We start from the raw sequence: 23,415 nt of genomic DNA, 5'->3' as shown, positions 1-23,415 counted from the left end.
ACTGAATTAGGACTCACCCTAATGACTACCATTTAACTTAAGTGTCTCTGTAATGACATTCTTTCCAAATACTGTCTTATTGGCAGTGGGAGTTAAAACTTACCTTTTGGAGACACAATCCAACCTCTCACAGCAAGGAAAACTGGTTTTCCACTTTGACAGCGACACAGAGCAACAGAATCAGAACCCCAGGGTGCCCGATATCCTCTATGAGCTAAAAATGAACACGCTCTCCTTTAGCAGGAAGAAATTGCATATCGTTCCTTTTCTTCTTAAATTTCCATTTGTTATCTCACTCCCCCCACAAAAGTATAACCTAATGCAATGATTCTCAACCATTTGTGATTTGGTCCCACAAGGGGCTTTTGGCAATATCTGAACACATTTTTGGTCATCATAACTTGGTGGAGGTGGGGATGCTACTGGTATCCAGTTGGTAGAGGCCAGAATGCTGCCAATTATCCTTAAAAACATGGGGAAACGCCCCCAAATAGCAACAGAGAATTAACTGCCCCATAATATTGCAGTTAAGAAACCCTGACCCCATGTCATATACTCTTAAGCCTGAAAGTCTTGATAACCCTATTCTACTTACTGAAATAAACACATACTTCAGAGAGTCAAAATATGTTTTGCACTATGCTGAATGTCTATGTTTTCCCCCAAATTCATATGTTGAGATTCTAACTCCCAGTGAGATGATACAAGGAGGTGAGGCCCTTGGGAACAACCAGGTCGTAAGAGTAGAGCCCTCATGAATAGGACCATAGTGTTGTAAAAGAGACGACAGATTCCTCGCCCTTTCTACATGTAAAGACACAGCAGGGAAATGGCCATCTGTGAACCAAGAAACAAGTTTTCGCCAGACACCAAAGCTGCCAGCAGCTTGCTCTTGGATTTCCCAGCCTCCAAACTGTAAGAATGAATTTCTGTTGTTTGTGAGCCATGTAGGCTAAAGTATTTTTGTTATAGCTGCCTGAACAGACTAGGACAATTCTTATTACCCTGGACTATAATGTTCTTTCTCAGTTAATTGTATCATTAAATTATATAAATATATAATGGTTTTATCAAAAACCAAAAATCCATTAAAAAGTATGATAAATTTCAAACTTAATAAGAAAATCCATCCTGGAAACACGTATCTTATTGAGATGGATAAGGCTGATAACTTTTTTAAGTTAACTCATGTATTCATGGATGGATATTACTGATTGAATGAGATAGATTTAGCATCCATTCTATTTCTGATTTTCATTTTATAGATGCGACCTCTGAAAAACATGGTTGGCATAAGTGGATGAGAATCGGAGTTCTGTTACAGCAACGTTGGTCTTTGAATTCATTTGAGTTCCACTTCCAAATGCACATAGTGATGTCTCTTCAGATATTATTTTTAGCGACCAACAAACTAAAAACTCAGATAGGTCTCTCTTCAATTTTGCCAAAAGAAAAACTTGAGAAACCCTTAGCTTACGGAATGAATTGTTACCTGTCAATACCTAAGCTGATATTTTAATTGCCTGTCTATTTGAACCCCAGAGATTTTTATTCCCCAGGGCAAGGCCACACAACAAAAACAGAGGAGGGGGAGGGGAGAAGGGAAGGGCACATCCCAGGGCAGACCACTGTCAGCAAAGGGCACCTGTGGAGGGTGAAGACCTGAAAATCAATTGCCTTAAAACTATTCTTGCCTGGTTCCCTTTGTGAAGTTATTACTCCCCACTTTGAAGATTACTAATAATTTTTTTATTCAATAAATGTAGTTAGAAGTGTGTCATTTTTAAAAAATTTTATTTATTTATTTTTAGACAGAGGGGAAGGGAAGGAGAGAGGGAGAGAAATATCAATGTATGGTTGCCTCTCATGTGTCCCCTGCTGGGAACTGGCCAGCAACCCAGGCATGTGCCCTGACTGGGAATCTAACTGTGATCTTTTGTTTCGCAGGCCTGCACTCAATCCACTGAGCTACACCAGCCAGGGCTAAAATTTCTTTATATAATATGCCTTGTGTAAAACCAAAACAAGAAAACAGTCACTTTAAAAATATGCCTTAATCAAAAAATAAAGCAGTGGTACATGTGACAAGATTTTAACAGCGAATGAATGGCTGAAGCATAGGGAATCCCATCATGGTGAACACAGCACAGGTCTGACATCAAACAAATACAAATATGAGGTCTAGAGACCTTGCACAAGTCAGTCACTATACCTCTCTGGGCCTCGGTTTCCTAATCTGTACAATGACAACAGCATCTGTTTCACAAGGTGTTACTAAGGGCTGGATAAAATAATAGAAAAATGCTTCTGCAGATTATAAAAGAATATTGTAAAGCCTTGTGTTTCCCCTCCTCCACCTCCTCCCTAATATTAGATAAATTAATAGCAGATATCTCAGTAGAGGAATATCATCCTCCTTGGGCCTGAGTCCTGGGCTGAATAACCCAAATTCTAGAGTTTGCTTCTTATAGCAGAAAAACAATTGACCCAAAAGTGAAATCTATAGCATCTATCAGCATTCATTCATCGCCTTGCTAAATGTAACAGTTGTGTCCTAAGCCATAAAACTTCAACAAAGACCAAGGTTGCTTCGGACGCCAGAGCACTAGGAGAGTGCAGAGGACAGATGCTCATATGTAGTGCATGCCTGCCAAATACAACTGCCTCCTTACACATCCTCCCCTGAGGACCACTGCCCCACGGCAGGCGTCCTGTCTCACGATTGCCATGCACCTTTGAGGTTACTATTTGATGTTTACAGCGCAATATATTATACACGTATAATACGCAAACTTGTTCCTCATGCTGAAAGACAAAACATTTAAAATAAAGAAGTCTCGTAGTTCGAAAGCTTTGTGCAGACTAGAAGAGGAAAGTCAACATAAAAATGAATGAGTGTAGCCATCAGATTCTAGAAAAATCAGCAGAGAGCTACCAAACAGGATATAATTAAGGATTTTTAGAGCATCTAAATCAAGAGTATATGAAGATTGTAAAATGTATTGTTTATGTCTTCTTTCCTTTGTTACTGTGTCCTTATATTTTGAAAACTGGGATTTTTAAACTGTCGTGCTGAGACAACATGTAACGAGAGATGTGATATTTTACCCCACACGAAGTTTTTACCCCACAACAACAGCATTGCAGCTATGAAGCTAGCTATGTGATAAAATAACTCCAAAATGCTATTTTTATTTTGAGTTTGTTTTTATGTCATATTTCATAACAAAATATAAAATGAGAACATTTTACTTNGCCTCCTTACACATCCTCCCCTGAGGACCACTGCCCCACGGCAGGCGTCCTGTCTCACGATTGCCATGCACCTTTGAGGTTACTATTTGATGTTTACAGCGCAATATATTATACACGTATAATACGCAAACTTGTTCCTCATGCTGAAAGACAAAACATTTAAAATAAAGAAGTCTCGTAGTTCAAAAGCTTTGTGCAGACTAGAAGAGGAAAATGGTTCAACACATCAACATAAAAATGAATGAGTGTAGCCATCAGATTCTAGAAAAATCAGCAGAGAGCTACCAAACAGGATATAATTAACGATTTTTAGAGCATCTAAAAAAATCAAGAGTATATGAAGATTGTAAAATGTATTGTTTATGTGCTTCTTTCCTTTGTTACTGTGTCCTTATATTTTGAAAACTGGGATTTTTAAACTGTCGTGCTGAGACAACATGTAACGAGAGATGTGATATTTTACCCCACACGAAGTTTTTACCCCACAACAACAGCATTGCAGCTATGAAGCTAGCTATGTGATAAAATAACTCCAAAATGCTATTTTTATTTTGAGTTTGTTTTTATGTCATATTTCATAACAAAATATAAAATGAGAACATTTTACTTAATCTCAGTCTACTTTGTTCTTAGTAAAATATGATTTAATTTTTCATCCTTATCATTCTTCCTGTTATAAAGATTTCAAAATGCAATAAACTAAATTTATATCATTTCTTGCAGTATTAATCTATCTGTTCAGGAGACATTGTTTGATATTCCTTTCATCCAAGTACACGTTGTCTGCTTAGAGTTCTTGAGGATATGCAGTCAAAATACATTCTCATTTTAAAAGTGTTCTGAGGTCAATTAAATTTGGTAGAAATTAAATCAAACATTTAAAATCTGCAGGTGTTCAAAGATTTGGCTAGATATATAATGACATAGAACATCCATGCTCGATTATCTACTGAAAACTTATAGCATAATATCAATTAATCATTCCATTTTTATGTGTGGATGCTTAAAAAATCAGAAAATATCCTCCAAACTGTTAGCAATGATTATTTGGGGGATTAAGACCGAGAATGGGAGCAGGGTACTAGAAGGTTTTCAGATTTTTATATGCATTTTTATTGAATATATTTATAATGTGAAGGAATTATTTATATAGGATTTTATTTTTAAGTACAGTCAACTGGGGAGGTAGGTTTAGCAGCAACACAACCAAGTCAATTGTGAAAGTTACTTTTAGAAGTGGGGTCTCTACCCTGCCAATACGTTCAAAATTTGTCTGACTTGGCTATGAAGGAATTTGAGAGCATCTATTCCAACGCCTGCCCAAACCTCTGAGTCTGGAGCTGCCTGTCTCACCCCACACCCTGCCCCAGGATGAAATGATGTAGGCATTCTAGGCTCATTCTGTTGGCACTTCTTGAACATCTGCTGCGTACCAGAGTTGAAGTGCTGTCCAGAACTCCAGGGCAAGGTTTTCAGAAGAGGTTCCCAGGCTCAGCTCACTCAGATGAAAGCCAGGTCAGTTCATTCAGTTTAGAAATGTTTAGATACTTCTTTTTTCTTAAGATTCTATTTATTTATTTTTAGAAGGGAAGGGAAGGAGAAAGAGAGGAAGAGAAACATCAATATGTGGTTGCCTCTCCCGCACCCCGTAATGGGGACCTGGCTCGCAACCCAGGCAATGTGCCCTGACTGGGAATTGAACCTGTGACCCTTTGGTTCACAGTCTGGTGCTCAATCCACAGAGTCACATCAGCCAGGGCTGTTTAGATAATTCTTAGCTGTTAAATTTCTGGTTTGAATTGCTTATTTCCTGCCTTAAACTTGGTTTATCTATAACACCGTTTCTGCTGTGTAAAACAGTGACATTCTACAGATTCCCCAGTCTCCATATTTCTTGTAAAGTGTCTCCCAAACTTCTCCAACCACAGGAATCACCAGAGTCGTTTGTCAAAAATAAGATCCAAGCCCCTATGCCCCTACCCAGAACTGCTTAGATAGGATTTCTGCGGTACTTCTATTTTTTTGTAATTTTACTTATTTAATTTTTAATTTTTCATTGTTTTTTTTTCACTACCATCTAATCAGTCCCCTTATAACCCCTGCTCCCCTGCAGGCACCACATTTGTCCATGTCCACGAGTCCTTTTTCCTTTTGGTTCAAACCCTCCACCCCCTAACCTCCTCCACCCCATAGCAGTCATCCTGCTCTCTATCTAGGAGTCTGTCTCTATTTTTCTGAGGTACTTTTAAATCACCCAGGGAATTCTTATGATCAGGGAAACTTGAAAAACTTTGCCATAGTTAAAGGAATAGCTTGACAAACTCTTAAACTTTTGTAACCAGATGAATCCTAGTGATGTTCTAGGCCGGTGGCTTTAAGCTCCAACACTCATCAGAGCTACTGGGAGTGTGTATGGAGCCTTAATAGCTGGCCTGCACCCCACTTTGATACAGTAAACCTGGGGTGGGATGGAAGAATTCATCTTCCTAATAAATTCCCATCTGCCGCTGCTGCTCATCTGAGGGACACACTTGGAGAACCAGCGCTCTAGTCCAGTCATTTTCATTTTTTTTCAAACCACAAGCCACCATAGGAGGAAGTTTCTACCTCAGCACCCAGTACTCACACGTATTCCTCTGACAAGCTCACAGAACAATGCCTGATTCTTACTGTGAGCAATGCATGCTGCTATTTTATTTCACTCATTAAAAATCTACTAAGTTGATTGTGCAACCAACCAATAAGTTGCAACCAGTAATTTGAAAAAATACCAGATCTACCCTAATCTTTGAAAGGTGTAGATCCACACTTTCTAAAATCGTAAGACATTAACAGTATTACATTTTTGAGCGTATGCTTCCAAAATGTGTACATTGACAAATGATATATTTGTATCCTCTCGATTCAAATGTCAAATGTTAGTAAAGCTTAATATTTTTCTTCTTATTTCAGATGGAACAAAAATGTAAGTAAAGCTGCTAACATTTCTTGCAGGTCCCAGTGGATCGCTCTGGCACAGGCCCCGGGCATGTGCGCTCTGGTTTTGAGACCCAGACGCCCAGAGACATTGGATGAGTAGCCCAAGTTCACACAGCTGCTTCCAGTGAGGCATTCGTTTGTTCTTGTTCTAAAGAAAATGAGTAAGTAGGTTCTTGTTAAATAAAAAGACAGTGTTAACTTTTTGTTGTTGTTGTTGTTGTTCAATTTTTTCAAAAATCCACAGACAGTACAGGAAGAAATGTGAGTACTGTTGCAGTTTTGTCAAAAGACTCCCAAGCTTTCATCTGATATAATTTCACAGAAGCCTCGCCTGTTCGGAGAGGTGGTGAATCACCGTGCCTGTGAGATGACCTTTTCTGAAACACTGACGCTGGTTCCAATACCCCGGTTACTTTTTAGTTTACAGTGACAGCTTACAGCCACACAGTTTACTAGACATTTATTTCATCTGGACAACAAGACCCTCACTTCTTTGTTCTGCCCATAACTGGAGTCTGGCTCTTAATTTCATCGTGTCCAGTTCCTGATACATAAGGAGAAGTGAAGTACAGACACAGGGCCATTTCCCCTCTTTGTGGTCAGTTCTAGTGACTGAAACTTTTGGATCCCTGAAGAGGCAGGAAGCAGAGTCCCCTGTTACCCAATGTTCCCCGAAGGGAAATTCTTTGTTCCAATCATAGAACATCTTCACAAGGCCCTAATTAGGTATGCAGCCCCATGACCTGCTGTGGCTCTCACACACACACAGACAATAGGTTTGATTGGTGATGTGTGGCCACCGGAATTAGTATAACTTCCAAATATGATGGTATGAAACCCCTTACTTAAAAAAATAGACACAAGGCTGACTGTTTCTGAATATGAAATATCTCATTTCCAAGGCAAGCACTTGAAGAAGGAATTTTAAAAACTCAGGTGATTTCTTTCCATGGGGTGGGAAACTTTTCATGTGTGAGAGAAAAAGGAATCTTCATTTTTAAGTTAAACTTTAAAGTTTGAAATAAAAGCAGACAGAAGTCCCAGTTCAGAAAGGGGATGCTTGGAGGTTAGTCGGCTTTTGAGAGAGCTCCATGGAACTGCTGACCTGGTACCCTCCACGTACAGGGACAAGAAGAAGGACCAAACCAGTGCTGGCCCCAAGACGGACAGTTGGCCTCGGCTCCCTCTCGCGCCTCTCTCATCCTCCGGCTTGGTCTTCGCTGCTCTCCCATGTTTCACTCTGGGTAGGCCTGTCTGCATCTGCTTTTCTTTCTTCCTCATTGTTTTGCTACTGTTTTTGCCTTCTTCATCTCACCCACCCTCTAACAGGCAATCGTGTAACATGGAAATATGTACTTTTGTTAAACTTATTTAAAATACCAGGTTCCCCACTTTTAATTTTAAAAAACATTCCTTGATTTGAACACATTATGGTTGCCTTCCCAACGCTGTGTTTGTTTTGAATTTACATGTGGCTTTGATCTACGAGGTTAAATTCCCTATGAGGTCAGTGGCTCACTCATAAGACAAAAAAAATAATTCTCCATGCCCTGATTCAGCTCAAGGAATTGTTCTGGATAAAGCGGATGCACAGGGAATACTTTTATTAGTTTTGTATGATCTCCACCTGGTGGCCGAAAATCAGAATGCAAACCCTTAATGGAAGTAAAAAAAGCCCTATCTCCCTACTCTCTGCAAACACAGTCTCCGCAATGAAGACTGACAGGTTTCTTCACCGACAGCGGCCCTACTGAACTCTAAGCTCCGCCAGGGCAGGACTGGTGGCTCGGCCTGCTCACTGTTTCCTCAGACACAGTGTTTTACAGTGGGCAACAAATGTCTTATGAACGAACAAGTAAGTATAAGGCACTTTATATCGTTTCATTCCCAATGTCTTTCCTTGCCCTCCTATTGTTATTGTTCTTTTAACATACCATAATTACACTTTACATATATATTTTCATTTCCTAATATGCAGAGAAGTCAGAACGAGTCATACACACAGACTGTGTCCTGTGCTCACTGTCCTCCAGGCAGCCACTGTGACACAGTTGTTACTGCCTGTGCACTCATGAACTTGGTCACGGCTATCTATATTGTTTTCTCTTCTGTTGAGTTGTTTGCATTGGCCTCTTGGATGTGTTAGCTTTGCTGTCCCTTCAAATGTCTTCAAAATGCATACACTATGATTCAACGTTGAAGCAAAACGCCACTGTGTACAAAGAAAGGTCTAGTAGCAAAGGTGCGGGACTTCAGTTCGATATTTGTAAAGCAAATATTTGTCGTTGGAGGAATTACTGCAACTCTACTTTTCTTTGACAAAGCAATAAGCAAGCGCTTTAGAATACCTAAAAAAAGGGAGATACGCGTGAGCGCATGAATAGGGGTCCCATGTAGTTAGAGAGATACATGTAAAAGCTTGCCAGTCACCTTCACTCAATGACTGCTGCACAGCCAGGAGCACCGGCATTATCTGGAAGCTTACTAGAAACGCAGAATTTTAGCCCTGGTCTAGACCTACTGAACCAGAACCTGCATTTTAACAAGACTCTGAGTGACTCATGTGCCCAGGCCAGAGTGAGAAGCACTAGCCTATCACATGCCAAGAAATGCACCTGAATGAACTTGGCCATGTTGCCAAATCTCTCCCTCAGAATAGATGAAAGAATTCTCAAAGTAATGAGAGATCAGCATGACCAATTATTGCCTAAGGCCTTTAGCTGAGGCACTGTGTCATAGATTAACTGGCAGCATTCTTTTTTGTTCTTAGTGGCATACGCATACCTCAAAGATATTGCAGGTTCTGTTCTAGACCAACACAATGCAGCAAGTTAAAATCCTTTTGAAAGAAAAGATCTGAAAAAAAAAGCAACATCTATGAAGCACAATAAAGTGAAGTACAATAAAACAAGTTATCCCTGTACATACAGTAAAATAATGGTGCTTCCTAAATTGGTGGCATCTTAGTTTTGATGAAATACAGTACTATTGGTTTAAGACCTTTTTTGCTCTAAGTTACTAGGGTCACAGGCATGGAGACCCAACAAAAGATAATGTGCCATAATTTACTGTCATTGAAGCAGCAAATTCTCAAACCAATAATGTTTTTCATTCTCAGCTCTTGGAAAAGCCCAGTTAATTTTAATACTATCAGAGGAGGAGAGAGACAGACAGACAGACAGACAAAGGGTCATTCTTTGGAGAGAAGAAAGGTAATAAGAAAGAAAGCCACATTTTCACAGGTGATCGAAGAACATGGAATACTGCTACGATTGAAGATTGAAGGAGCACTCAAAAAATTCAAAAGAAGAGGAAGTAGAAAAGGAAAAATAGGCAAGAATGCTCTTCATTTTAAGAGGTAAATTGTATTAAAATTTTCTATTAAAATTTTATGACATTCCTTCACTCTTCACTATCCTGGTCCACAATGAGGGATAATATATTAAAAAATGAATAAAATTGGTGGGAAAGGTACCAATAGGATTATTATTAGCAATAATGATTATTTTTTCTTAACCATCTCAAGATTTTTAATAGGTTCTTACATGAGTATATGAATATATACTTATTTTAAACTATCAGATATGTTACTTGACATTATAGAGGTTCATTTAAATCCGTGGGTGCTAAACCCGGTTCACAACCCAGCACCAGCACCTACAGTGTGACTTTGAGAAAGATAGTTCACTTCTCTGGGATTCAGTTTCCTCTTTTAAAAATAGAAAAAGCAAAATTATTGTAAAGACAAAATGAGTAAAGGACTTAGAATAGCATCTTATATATAAAGTGACCAATAATATCAGATGTGATTCTTTTCCAATTATTATTATTTTTACCCTTGAGAATTCATTCTCCAAGAGTCATTCCCAGACCAGCAGCATTAGCATCACCTGGGAATTTGTTAGAAATTGCAAATCCTCTGAGCCCAGACCAGACCTGCTCAATCAGAAGTTTTGGGAGCAATACCTGGCAATAATTTGTTTCGGCATGCCGTCAGGTGATTCTGATGCGATCTTAGGTTTGAGAATGCCTACCATTGGAAACAGCCTTTAGTAACGCCTGGGTTCCCTGCTCTTCAGCTTCCTGCTCTCTAGTTTTTTAGCACTGGAAAGAGCCTGTGGAGGCGCCAGGTCCACTTATAATCTTGTGCAGACCCACTCAGAAGGCTGGCAACACTATTTAGATTGGAATGAGCAAGCTGATTGAAAAGCAGGTAGTAGTAAGGATCAGGCTACACAAAGAAGGGAAGTCAAGTGAACAGGAAACCAAAGTCCCAGACAAAGTACTTAAAGCACAGCCACAGGAGAAGCTCAGATGTCAAGATTATAATAGTAACATGTGAATACAGGGCACCAACTACAGTTAAGATACAAGGAGACAAAATAAGCCGGAGAAAAGATGAAATAGCCAGAGATGTCAAGGCTGCTGGGTTGTGAAATACGACACATCCCCAGTGCGCAATGAGACACTGAGCCCTACTGTGAATTTTGTTTACTTATTCCTTAGGGAATGGTTCCTTTAAAATCTAGGTTACTGACAGTCACAATATTGAACATGTCTAAGGCCTGTGGTGAACTGCAAAAGCTGAGGTTGAATTGCCTCCTGGAAACTGGGAGCTAGTTTCCTTGGTTGTTTAACCATGAATGCCTGGGTACTGGCTGCCATTCTTTTGATATGCTAGATTTTTATTGGCTCCTCTTGGCAATGATCAAGAATGCTCACTAAAAGTGCTTTAAAGCACCAAAGTATTGTTTACCGAACTTTAGACATAACTGAAGAGTAGATTAGGAACTCGTAGCCATGTAGCCATGTGTCTAAATGCTGCTTTTCCATTTTTTGTAGTCCTGGAGACAATTTTCCAAATTCACTAAAAGCTGTTGAGAAGACACTCTCCACCCTTGTCCACTCTTCCCCTCCTTTTCCCCAAGAGTCCCCAAGATTCTTTCCTTATGACGTGTTAGATCTGGAGATTCCATTGTCCTGTGCAAGGCACTGTACTGATTACAAAATACATTCTCAGAGAACTTTTAAAATGTTTGCTTGGCTCAACTGATCACGTGACATTTTGCAAACATTTACTGTGACATAAAATCTCAACTAGAAAGAAATAATACCTCTGATAAGTGGCTATATTCGATGGTGCCATCTGACTCTTTACTATGTTCTCAGATAAATTGTCCCAAAGTAGCCATGTGACTCATATTCAGTTAAACAATAAGCTCAGAAGAACTGAAGACCGTACAAAACGGGTAAGACAAGTGATCAGAGGGTCACAAAGTCTACCACAATGTACCAGAATTTTCTTCCAAGACTGTATAGCCACTTAGAATAAGTATACAAATACCATTAAATGACATATTCTGTTTACTTTTCTTGTAAATATATGTTGTCCTCAAATCACAAAAATATTCCTTATAGCAAAAATAATCCAAAAAGTCAAAGGGGGAAGCAATTCAAGTGTCTATCTAATAGATAAACAAGATGTGGCATATTCGTATCATATATTATTATTCTGCCTTTAAAGAGAAGGCTATTCAGATATATTCTGACACATGCCACAACATAGATGAGACTTGAGGAGTATGCTAAGTAAAAAAAAGTTAGTCACAAAAAGACAAATACTTACATGAGGTATCTGAAGCTTTCAAATTCAAAGAAACAGAAACTAGAGTGGTAGTTGCCAGGGCCTGGGGGGTGTGGGCCTGGGAAGTTGCCGTTTAATAGGTGTAAACCTTCAGTTTGGCCAGATGTGGACAAAAATGAGGGCACATGCTAAATCTGACAAGCTTAGGGAGGCCCTACAAACCAAGGCCACAGGTAACCACACAGGATGGTCTGAACATAAAAATGCTTTTTCAAAAAAAAATATTTGTTTGTTTGTTTGTTCGTTTTTCTTAGAGCGAGGAAAAGGGAGAAACAAGAAAGGGAGGGAAAGATCAGTTGGCTGCCTCTCATACACACCTCGATCAGTAGTGAATCAAACCCACAACCCAGGCAGCATGTGCCGGGACTGGGAATGGAGTCGGCAACCTTTCACTTTGAGGGATAATAACCAACCGGGACACACTGGTCAGGGCTGAACATACAAGTTCTTAACTAAACGTGAGTCACAGTGGGTAGTCACATCCTAGGTCTATAGGTTGCTTCCTTGACAAAGGTCAGTCTTTTTGCATCGAAGATAACTTATACTTGGAATGTCAGAGTAATCCCCTTTTTTCAGGTCCCCTAGTGTACATCCACTGCACTGGAGCATGAGACCACAGAACATGAGCATGAAACCACAGAACCCCTCATCGTTATGTTGTTCCCTGCATACCATCTCTATGTACTGCAAATGTTGACTCTTAGCCATCCTGTACCCACCAATGTAGAGGAAGGACATGTCTCTCTCCATTTTACTTTTTATTCAATCACAGAGATTTCTCTGCTTTGCTTTCTGCTGCCTCCCTAATCTGCCACCAATGAATTTTATGTAACCATCCCCGCCTTAAGTCTCCTTCTTTGACTGTGATATATAAAATAAGCTGCAAAAATGCCATTTTCCAGAGCTTTAGATTTTGCTTTCTGGTCATTGTCGTCAGTTTGGCTCAGATAAACTCATAAAAAGTACCTACACATTTGGATGTTTTTTACATCGAAAAAAAGTAGTGGAGATCTACTACTGAGATTTTCACAAAAATCTGAACATACTTACCATTACTAGTTTTACACTTAAAATGGTGCAGCTGGTAAATCAATAAGTTTTTTACTACAATGAAAAATTGGTTTCCCATAAAAATTGGATAAAATGGTAATTTATGTGTTTTACCACAATTAAAAAGAAAAAATACATGTAAAAAAGGGTAAAAATAATTTAAAAAACAAAGTGCTACATAAGAATGCTACACTTATTTCCTTATACTTGAGTTCAGAAACATTCCTATTGGACAATAGCTTTTAGTGAAATAATAATGTTTTAATTTTTTTTTAGTTTTTTTTCAAAGATTTTATGTATTTGTTTTTAGAGAGGGGAAGGGAGGGAGAGAGGGAAACATCAATTTGTGGTTGCCCCTCACGCGCCCCCTACTGGAGACCAGGCATATGCCCTGACTGGAAATCAAACCCTTTGATTCGGGGGATAGCACTCAATCCACTGAGCCCGAACAGGCCAGAGCTAATGCTATTATTTTTGATGAGAAAGAAAAAAAAACTGAAGCCCAGAAACAGACCCAAAATATAACCTTAGAGTGCCTGCCTTAGGACCTGCTTTGCTGTAAATGCTGAACTAAACAACAACACTCTTACAACAGAAAAAGAGAAACAAGTTTAAAAAGAAAATACCCCTTGTCAATCCAGGGACACTACAGTGGTCTGCAGTGAGGGACAGATTGTGCCTCTGACCCTGTGGGTAAAGCTGAAGTCTAGAAGTGCATGCCCGAACATGCCGGGGGAGGTGGTGAGCAGCTGCTTCTTAGTTCTGAGAAAGGAACAAGAGGAATGAACCTAAATTTCATCAGAGAGATGGGGATGAGTATTTGCAAAAAATTTTGTCTGCAGACATAACAAGTGAAGATTTCTAGAGGAAAGTGGTAGAGTTGGCTGGAATACTTTTTCTGGAATGTTGATGCAATTCTGTGCCAGGTCAAAAGGATGAGCGAGAAAAAACCTCATCAGGGTCTCTTTTTAACTCCATGATTCTTGTCAATTAAGGTTGTTTGCATTCTCAGGAATTTCAGATGAGGTCAGCAGGAGCTCCTGTGCTTACCAATTCACTGGGTAACAAAGAAGAAATGAAGTTGTGGTTGTGAAAAACTACCAGTGTGAGTGTGTAATCACAAGTGGAGTCAGGTCTGAGACTAGACGAGATTAGGGGGTAAGTATAATTTCTCCATTTTGACTTTAGGTTTTACATATGTCCACAGTTTCCAAATGTCCTACAATGAACAAGTATGACCAGGAATAAATAAAATAAAACAAAAAACCAAACAAACAACAACAAAAAATCTTCTTCCAAATCTATAGCAATTCTCTCTCTTTTTTAAATCCTCACTCAAGGATATGTTTATTGATTTTAGAAAGAGAGGAAGAGATAAAGAGAAACATCAATGTGAGAGAGAAATATTAATTAGTTGCCTCCCATACAGTCTCTGACCAGGGATCGAACCTGCGACCTAGATATGTGCCGTGATTGTGGATCAAACCCAAGGATATAAAAACCTGTACTTGGAAAATTAATAAGATGCTAAACAAAGCAAGTGAAGAAAATACAAATAAGTGGAAGCATATACCATGTTCAAAGATAAGAAGAATTAATATCATTAAAATATCCATAGTACCCAAAGCAATCTACAGATTTGATGCAATTCCTTTCAAGATTCCAATGGTGTATTTCATTGAACTAGAACAAATAGCCCCAAAATTTATATGGAACCACAAAAGACCCTGACTCCCCACATCAATCTTGAGAAAGAAGGACAAAGTTGGAGGTATGCACAGTACCTGATATCAAACTATACTACAAGTCCAAAGCAATCAAAACAGCATGGTACTGGCATAAAAGACATATGGATCAATAGTACATAATAAAGAGCCCAGATATAAACCCACACCTTTATAATCAATTAATATTTAACAAAGGAGGCAAAAACATGCAATAGGGTAAAAATAGTCTATTCAATAAATGGTGTTGAGAAAATTGGACAGGTATGTGGGAAAAAATAAAACTAGACCACATTCTTACACCATACACAAGGATAAACTCAAAAGTCATAAAAGACTTAAATGTTATACTTGAAAGCATAAAATCCTAGAAGAGAACTTAGGCAGTAAAATTTCAGACATTTCTCATAGCAATATTTTTTTCTGATACATCATCTCGGGCCGGGGGGAAAAAAGGAAAAACAAACAATTGGGACTACATCAAACTAAAAAGTTTTGCACAGCAAAGACAGCCATCAACAAAACGAAAAGACAATCACTGAAAGGGAGAACATATTCACTGATACATCTGATAAGGGCTTAATATCCAAAATTTATAAAAAACTTATATAACTCAGCCCTGGCTGGTATAGCTCAGTGGATTGAGCACAGGCCTGTGAAGCAAAGGGTCGCCAGTTCAATTCCCAGTCAGGAAACATGCCTGGGTTGCAGGCAAGGTCCCCAGTAGGGGACACATGAGAGACAACCACACATTGATGTTTTTTTCCCACTCTTTTTCCTTCCCTTCCCCTCTCTCTAAAAATAAATAAATAAAACATTTTTTAAAAACTTATATAACTTAAGACCAAAAAACCCCAAACAATCTAATTAAAAAATGGGCAAAGAACTTGAAGATACACTTCTCCAAAAAGGACATACAGATTTCCAAGAGACTAAAGAAAGAGTGCTCAATGTCACTAGTCATCAGAGAAATGCTAATTAAAACCACAATGATAGGTCATCTCACACCTGTCAGAATGGCTATCATCAATAAATTAACAGACAAGTGTTGGTGAGGATGTGGAGAAAAAGGAACCCTTTACCCCGTTGGTGGGAATGAAGGCTGGTGCAGCCACTGTAATAAGCATTATGGTGTTACCTCATTAAATTAAAAATGGAACCTGGCCAGTGTGGCTCAGTGAATTGAGCACTGGCCTACAAACCAAAGGGTGGCCATTTGATTCCCAGTCAGGGCACATGCCTGGGAATTTTTGTGAAATGATTCAGTGCCTGGGTTGTGGGCCGGGTTCCCAGTGGGGGTGCGCTAGAGGCAGCCACACATTGGTGTTCCTCTCCTTCTCTTTCTCCCTTCCCCGTGCTCTTAAATAAATAAATAAATAAACAAACAAACAAACAAACAAATAAATAAATAAAATATTTAAAATTAAATAAAAATGGAACTGCTTTATGATTCAGCAATTTCACTTCTGAGAATACAACCAAAGAAACCAGAAACACTAATTGAGAGATATATGCACCCCTATATTTGTTACAGCATTATTTACAATCACCAAGATTTAGAAGCTACTCAAGTGCCCATCAGCAGACAAGTATATGAAAAAGCTGTGGCACATTTACCCAATGGAATACTATTCGGCCATAAAAAGAAGGAATCTTACCTTTTGCAACAGCATGGGTGGAATACTATGCTAAGTGAAATAAGCCAGTCACAGAAAAACAAGTATTATGTGATTTCACTTACATGTGGAATCTAATGAACAAAATAAACTAACAAAATAAAAACATACTCATAGGTACAGAGAACAGACTGACAGCTGTCAGAGGAGATGGGATCAGGGCCTTGGTAAGACCAAAGGGATTAAGCAAAGAAAAAAGAGACTCGTGGACACAGACAACAGTATAGTGATTGCCAGTAGGAAAAGGGGTGGGGGGAAGTATAAGAGGGAAAAAGGAGCGTAAGTAAAGGTGATGGGAGGAGACTCGAGCTGGGGTGGTAAACACACAATACAATATACAGAAAATATATTGTAGAATTATATATCTGAAACCTTTATAATTATATTAACTATTTTTTAGAATTTATTTTTTTTGCATTTAAATGAAGCATAAGAGAAAATGATGCAACAAGAAATACAGTAAATACGAGATGTGTGAGGATGCTGCTAGCTTAACCCAACATACAATTTTGCAGCCGTTTTTTTGTAAGTAGAAAGAGTACGCTCTAAAATAATGATTCAGGCCCTGGCCAGGGAGGGCAGTGGGTTAGAGCATCATTCTGATAACCCAAGGTTTTGGGTGTGACCGAACCCCAGTCATCCCCAATCAGGGCACATACAAGAATCAACCAATGAATGCCTAAATAGGTGGAACAACAAACTAATGTGTCTCTCTCTCTCTGCCTTCCTCTCTCCCTAAGTAAATTTAAAAATAAATAAATAAAATAATGGTTCAAAGTATGGTATAGTAAATCCATAAACCAGTAGAACAGTCATTTATTATCATCACCAAGTAATATGACTGTACATAACTGTATGTACTGTACTTTTATACAACTGGCAGAGCAGGTTTTGTTACATCAGCATCACTACAAACCCGTGAGTAATGCATTGTGCCAGTACATTAAGACGGCTAAAAAGTCACTAGGTGATAGGAGGTTTTCAGCGCCATTATAATCCTATGGATCACCATTGCATCTGCACGCCATCGCTGGCCAGAATGTCGTCATGGCTCATGACAATATTTGCACACCTCAACGTGAGAAAGACCTTTCTTAACGTGGCACCAGTGCCAAAAACCATAAGGAAACAACTGGCAGGTCTACGTCCACAAAACTAAGAAACAACCAAGATAAACAGTGATTCTGGAAAAACATTATAAAAATTAAAATACTACTGACAAATGGAAAATGTCTTCATCCATAAAGATGACTTAAACCCAATTTAAAAATCAAATATCTTATTTTTTTAAAGGCAAGGGGCATGAAAAGAAAAATCACACTATAGAAATGACCTACAGAGCTTGAAAAATTTGTTTTCTATCATTAATAGTAAAAGAAACAGAAAATAAAAATGTTTTTAATTCCACATACTCTGTTGGCAAATATCAAAACCCTCCCCTTCCACCCCACAAACTGAATTGCCTCCAAAGCTGACATGGGGATGGTGAATTAGGGCAGTTACTCCATTTGCCGAAGTCTGGGAACCACTGTCCACAGCCATGGTGCCTGGTAAGCAGGGAGACTGGGGGAAGCTCTTTTTTTACGGCAAAGATGAGAAAAGGCTTCACTCTGCAGTTGGTTTAATAAACTGTCATTTCACAGAGAAATTGGAACCCTCTTATAATGTTGGTGGGAGTGTTAATACAAGGACTTTGGAAGACTGCTTGACAGTGTGCACTAAAGCTAAATACATGCGTACACTATGACTCACCACTTTTATTTCTTGGGATACACAAAACAGAAAGCATGGGTGCTTAATGTGTATTCAAGTTCTGCAAAAGTAATATACAACAATGCTCATACCTTTGGTATTCTTCAGGGTAAAGCACTCAACAAACTAGAAATAAAAGTGAACTTCCTCAACCTGATAAAGGACATCTACAAAAAATCCACAGTAATATAATTCTTAATGTTGAAAGTCAGAATGCTTTCCCCTAAGGTCAGAAACAAGATAAATATGTCCATGCTCACCACTTCTGTTCAGCACTATACTGACAGTTCTAGTCAAAGCAGTTACACAAGAAAATGAAGTAAATGGTATATAGATTGGAAATAAGTAAAATCATCTCTATTTGCAGAAACATGATCTTGCACATGGAAAATCTTAAGGACCCCACTAAAAATGCATTAGAACTAACAAATTCATTTATGTTGCAAGATACAAAGGTCAGTATGTGAAACTAGTTATATTTCTACACAGTTGCAGCGAGCCAATAGACGACAAAATTAACCATTTTGTATACAATAACATCAAAAAGAACAAAATAGGAATAAATTTAACAAAAATGCAAAATTTATACTCTGAAAATTATAAGATACTATTTAAAAAATTAAAGAAGTTCTGATTAAAAGGAAAATAACGCATTTTTGTGGATTGAAAGATTTGATGTTGTTAAAATGGCAAGGTTCTTCAAATTGATCTACAGATTAAGTGCAACCACTTTCAAAATACTAGATAGCTTTTTTGCAGAAATTGAAAAATTCATATGGAATTTCAAGGGACACAGAAAGCCAAAATAATCTTGTAAAAGAGCAAAGTTGGACAACTCAAACTTCTCTATTTCAAAACTCACAACAAAGCTACAGGAGTCGAGACAGTGTGGTACTAGCATAGGCTAGACACATAGGCTAATGGAACAGAATTCAGTCCACATATAAACCCTCACAATTAGGGTCAATTGATTTTTGACAAGGATAGCAAAACAATTAAATAAAAAAAGAAGAGTCTCCAATAAATTATGCTTGGACAAGTGGATATCCACATACAAAAGAATGAACTCTGATCCCTCCCTCACAACATTTACAAAAATTAACTAAAAAATGGATCAAGATCTCAATATGAGATAAACCTATAAAACTCTTAGAAGAAAACACAGGCACAAGTCTTTATGACATTCATTTCTTATATATGACACCAAAACACAAGCAATAAAAGAAAAATAGGAAATGTGGACATGATGAAAATTAAAAACTTTGTGCCTCAAAGGACACTATCAAGAAAGAAAAAAATCCACACAAAGAGACAAAATTTTGGCAAATAATATATCCACTAAGGGACTTATATGTAGAATATTAAAGAACCTTTACAACTCAATAATAAAATGGCAAACAACCCATTTTTAAAAAACAGGCAAAGGAGTCTGCCCCCTGCCCGTGGACCCCAGAGTGCAGCCTGCCGCTGACCCACTGGCCCCAGGTAGTGGCTGAGGCTACTGGGGCGGGGGTGGTGCGCTGGGGTGACAGCAGAGGCGACCACCATAGCATTCCTCAAACTCCACAACCAGGCCTGAGAGTAGAATTGAAACAATACAACTACTGCTTCCACCAGAGGAAAGTGGTATGGGGTTCCTATACCATTCTGTTCCAGCCACTTGCAACCCTGCAGGGTGGTGACCCACACACATGTGGGACACTGGCATCAGCCTCACCCCCAGTTTCTAACAGAGAAAAGGGAAAGACCACCAAGGCCCAGGCGGTGCACCTATGTCGGCCTGACTCAGAAAATCACAAGATGGAGGAGCAGGTAAGCGCAGCTTGCCTCCTGGCTCACCTTGTGCAGCCACAGCATAAATTACAGCTAAGCTACAAAACAACTATCCCCCAGAATCATCAGAAAATTAAGCTGTGTGGAGGTCCGAGAACCAAGGAATTAAAGAAGTCACATCCATCCAGATGGCTAGGAGGAGCGGACTTGTCGAGATCCAGAATGGGCAGTCCCACACCCACACGTGGTGGATAAAAATTGGGAGGGAAACCTCAGGAGTGAGGGATCCCAGTCCCACAACAGACCACCCAGCCCAGAGTTTTAGCACCAGGAAGATAAGTTCCCTAAACTGGTAATTTCTGAACCAGTAGGGTCTGTGACCGCAGAATAAACTGTGGCATTCTCAAGCATCTACTCTTAAAGGGCTACAACAAACTTAGAACTTATGCAGACTCACACCCTCTGGGCTCCAGCAGTGGGGCAGCAGCTGGAAAGACACCAGTGGTGTACGGGGAGAAACTGAAGTGTCTGGCATCAGGGCTAGTGCTGGGGGACAGCTTCCTCCCAGACAAAACTCCAGAGACCAGGCAGTTGTCATTGTCCCTTTTCTGAGCCTTCCCCAACACAGAGCCACAGAGCAATGACACCATCTCTGAGACTCCATCAACCTGGTTCACATGTGTTGCCCCATTCTGGCAATTGCCTAACACCCTGCCCCAACCAACTTATGGATGTGCTTTTCTACATTAGGCCACACTAATAAGACAGGGAGTCAAATAGCTCTAACGAATACATAGAAACAAACACAGGGAGACTGCCAAAATGAGGAGACAAAAAATATGGCCCAAATGATAGAATAGAACAAAACTCCAGAAAAAGAGCTAGACTAAATATAGATAAGCAGATGCAGAATTCAAATGTAGATAATCTATCAGATGCAGAGTTCAAACGACTGGTTATTAGGATGCTCAAGGAACTCATTGGGTACTTCAACAGTGTAAAAAAGACGCAGGCAGAAATGAAGCTTAGTGAAATAAAGAATAATTTACAGGAAATCAACAGTGGAATGCATGAAGCCAAGTATCAAATCAATGCTTTGAAACATAAGGGAGAAGAAAAAAACATTCAATTGGAACAGCAAGAAAAAAAAGAATCCAAAAAATTGAGGATAGGCTGAGGAGCCTTTGGGACAACTTCAAACATATCAATATTCAAATCATGGGGTGCCAGAAGGAGCGGAGAAAGAGCAAAAAATTGAAAATGTATTTGAAAAAAATAATGAAAGAAAACTTCCCAAATTTGGTGAAGGAAATAGATGTACAAGTCTAGGAAGCATAGAGAATCCCAAACAGGATGGATGCAATGAGGACCACACCAAGACATATCATGATTAAAATGCCAAAGGTTAAAGATAAAGAGAGAATCTTAAAAGCAGCAAGAAAAAAAGTGAATAGTTACCTACAAAGAAGTTCCCATTAAACTGTCAGCAAGAAGTATTCAAAGTAATGAAAAGCAAGGACCTACAACCTAGATTACTTTATCCAGCAAAGTTATTATTTAGAATGGAAGGGCAGATAAAGTGCTTCCCAGACAAGGTAAATGTAAAGGAGTTCATCATCACCAAGACATTATTATATGAAATGTTCAAGGGACTTATTTAAGAAAAAGAAGATCAGAACTATGAGCATTAAAATGGCAATAAATTCACAACTTTCAACAACTGAATTTAAAAACAAGCTAAGCAAACAAGCAGAACAAATCATAGATGTGGAGATCATTTGGAACGTTACCATTTGGAAGGAGGAAGGGGAGAATGGGGAAAAGGTGCAGGTATTAAGAAGTACAAATTCTAATAGGAGTGGAAATGGGAGGGAGGTGGGGAGCACTGGGGGGTGGGCTAAAAAAAAGAAATACAAATTGGTAGGTACAGAAGAGATGGGGGAATGTTAAGAACTATATAGGAAATGGAGTAGCCAAATAACTTATATGCATGACCCATGGACATGAACCAGGAGGGACTTTGTTGGAGAGAATGGGGGTACCGGGTGGAGGGGGGTAAAGGAGTAAAAATTGGGACAACTGTAAATAGCATAATCAATAAAATATATTTTTATAAGAATAAAATAGGCAAGGTATCTAAATAGACATGTCACCAAAGGAGATATACGGATGGCCATCAGCACATGAAAAGACGCTTAACACTATTAGACATCAGGAAAATGGAAGTTAAAACCAGAATAAGATACCATTTCACACCCACCAGGATAGCTAGAATGAAAAAGACAGGTAATAACAGAGTTGGTGAAGACATGGCGAAACTGGAATCCTCCTACACTGCTGGTGAAAATGTAAAATGGTATAGCTGCTTTAGAAAATAGTCTGGCAATTTTTCAAACAGGTAAATTGAGTTACTATTTGATCCAAGAACTACCCTCCTCACCCCTGGGCATCATAAGATAAGTGAAAACATATGTCCACTGTCCACACAAAACCTTGTACATGAATGTTCATTGCAGCATTATTCATAATGCCTGAGAGCTAGAAACAACCCAAATGCCCATCAACTGATGTATGAATAAATAAAATTTGGTATGTCCATATAATGGAATATTTGGGGGCAATAAAAAGAAGTAAAGTATTGCTATAAGCTACAAAATGAATGAACTTTTAAAGTGAAAGAAGCCAGTCACAAAGAAACACATATTATGTGATTTCATTATATAAAATGTTCAAACTAGGAACATCTAAAGTTATAGAAAATAAATTAGTGATTTCATAGAGCTCAGAGAATAGGGTGATTAGGATTGATAGCTAAGAGGTCAAATTTTCATTTTGGAATAATGAAAATATTCTAAACTGACAACAATAACGGTTGCACAACTCTGTGAAATACTAAAAACCACTGAGTTCTACAGTGTATATAGGTGAAGTATATGGTGTATGAATATCTCAGTAAAGCTGTTTTTTTAAAAAAAGTGTTCATAGCAACTTCATAATAGCAAAATATTGGAAACAATTCAAGTGTGTACTGACCATAGAATGGATAACTAGAAATTGTACTATATTCACATAGTAGAACAATACATTACAGTGAGAGAGAACACTTCTTGATACATGCAAAAATGTAGGTGAATTGAGCAGACATAAAGTTGAGTGAAATAAGCCAGACACAATATAATACATACTGTATGATTCTTATTATATCCTAAGTTTAAGAACAGGTAAAACCATTCAGTGGCAGTAGGGGTCAGCAGTGCTTACCTTTGGGAGTATCGTCTGGGAGGAGACATAAGGAAGCCTTGTGAGATATTGGAAATGCTTGATTATCTTGATCTGGAAGACGAGGTAAAAGAGTGTGTGTGTATGCACATATATATGTAAAATAGCCGTTCAGTTGTACACTGAGTTATTTGTTCACTTAACTATGTAAGATAAACCACCATTTTAAAAATGTTTTAAAGAATAGACAAATAAAATTAAAAAGCCCCATCTCACCAGTCTAGTTAGCCTGAGAACTTTCCCATCACTAAAGCAAACTGGGTCATAATGCTTCTCTCCTCTG

At 38.7% G+C, this 23,415-nt stretch overlaps 1 long non-coding RNA gene across 12 annotated transcripts in view; it reads right to left on the bottom strand.

Annotated features, from left to right (window-relative positions):
• Positions 1 to 23,415, bottom strand: part of LOC118997923 (uncharacterized) — a 79,785-nt gene that overhangs the window by 44,411 nt on the left and 11,959 nt on the right. For 3 of the 12 annotated variants that reach the window (XR_005068768.1, XR_005068766.1, XR_005068764.1), the window contains exon 2: positions 23,115 to 23,186. This is a non-coding gene — a long non-coding RNA (uncharacterized LOC118997923). Of the gene's footprint in view, positions 1 to 103; positions 215 to 3,625; positions 4,822 to 5,869; positions 6,383 to 9,018; positions 9,091 to 23,114; positions 23,187 to 23,415 lie in introns of those variants that run through there. The other 9 variants (XR_005068760.1, XR_005068758.1, XR_005068762.1 and 6 more) reach the window with 7 other exon arrangements.

This window comes from Sturnira hondurensis, unplaced genomic scaffold (assembly GCF_014824575.4).
Source record: "Sturnira hondurensis isolate 20B ecotype Veracruz unplaced genomic scaffold, ASM1482457v3 Scaffold0013537, whole genome shotgun sequence".
NCBI lineage: Eukaryota > Metazoa > Chordata > Mammalia > Chiroptera > Phyllostomidae > Sturnira > Sturnira hondurensis.
Note: the sequence above shows the minus strand (reverse complement) of the source record. Positions and strands in the feature narration are given on the sequence as shown.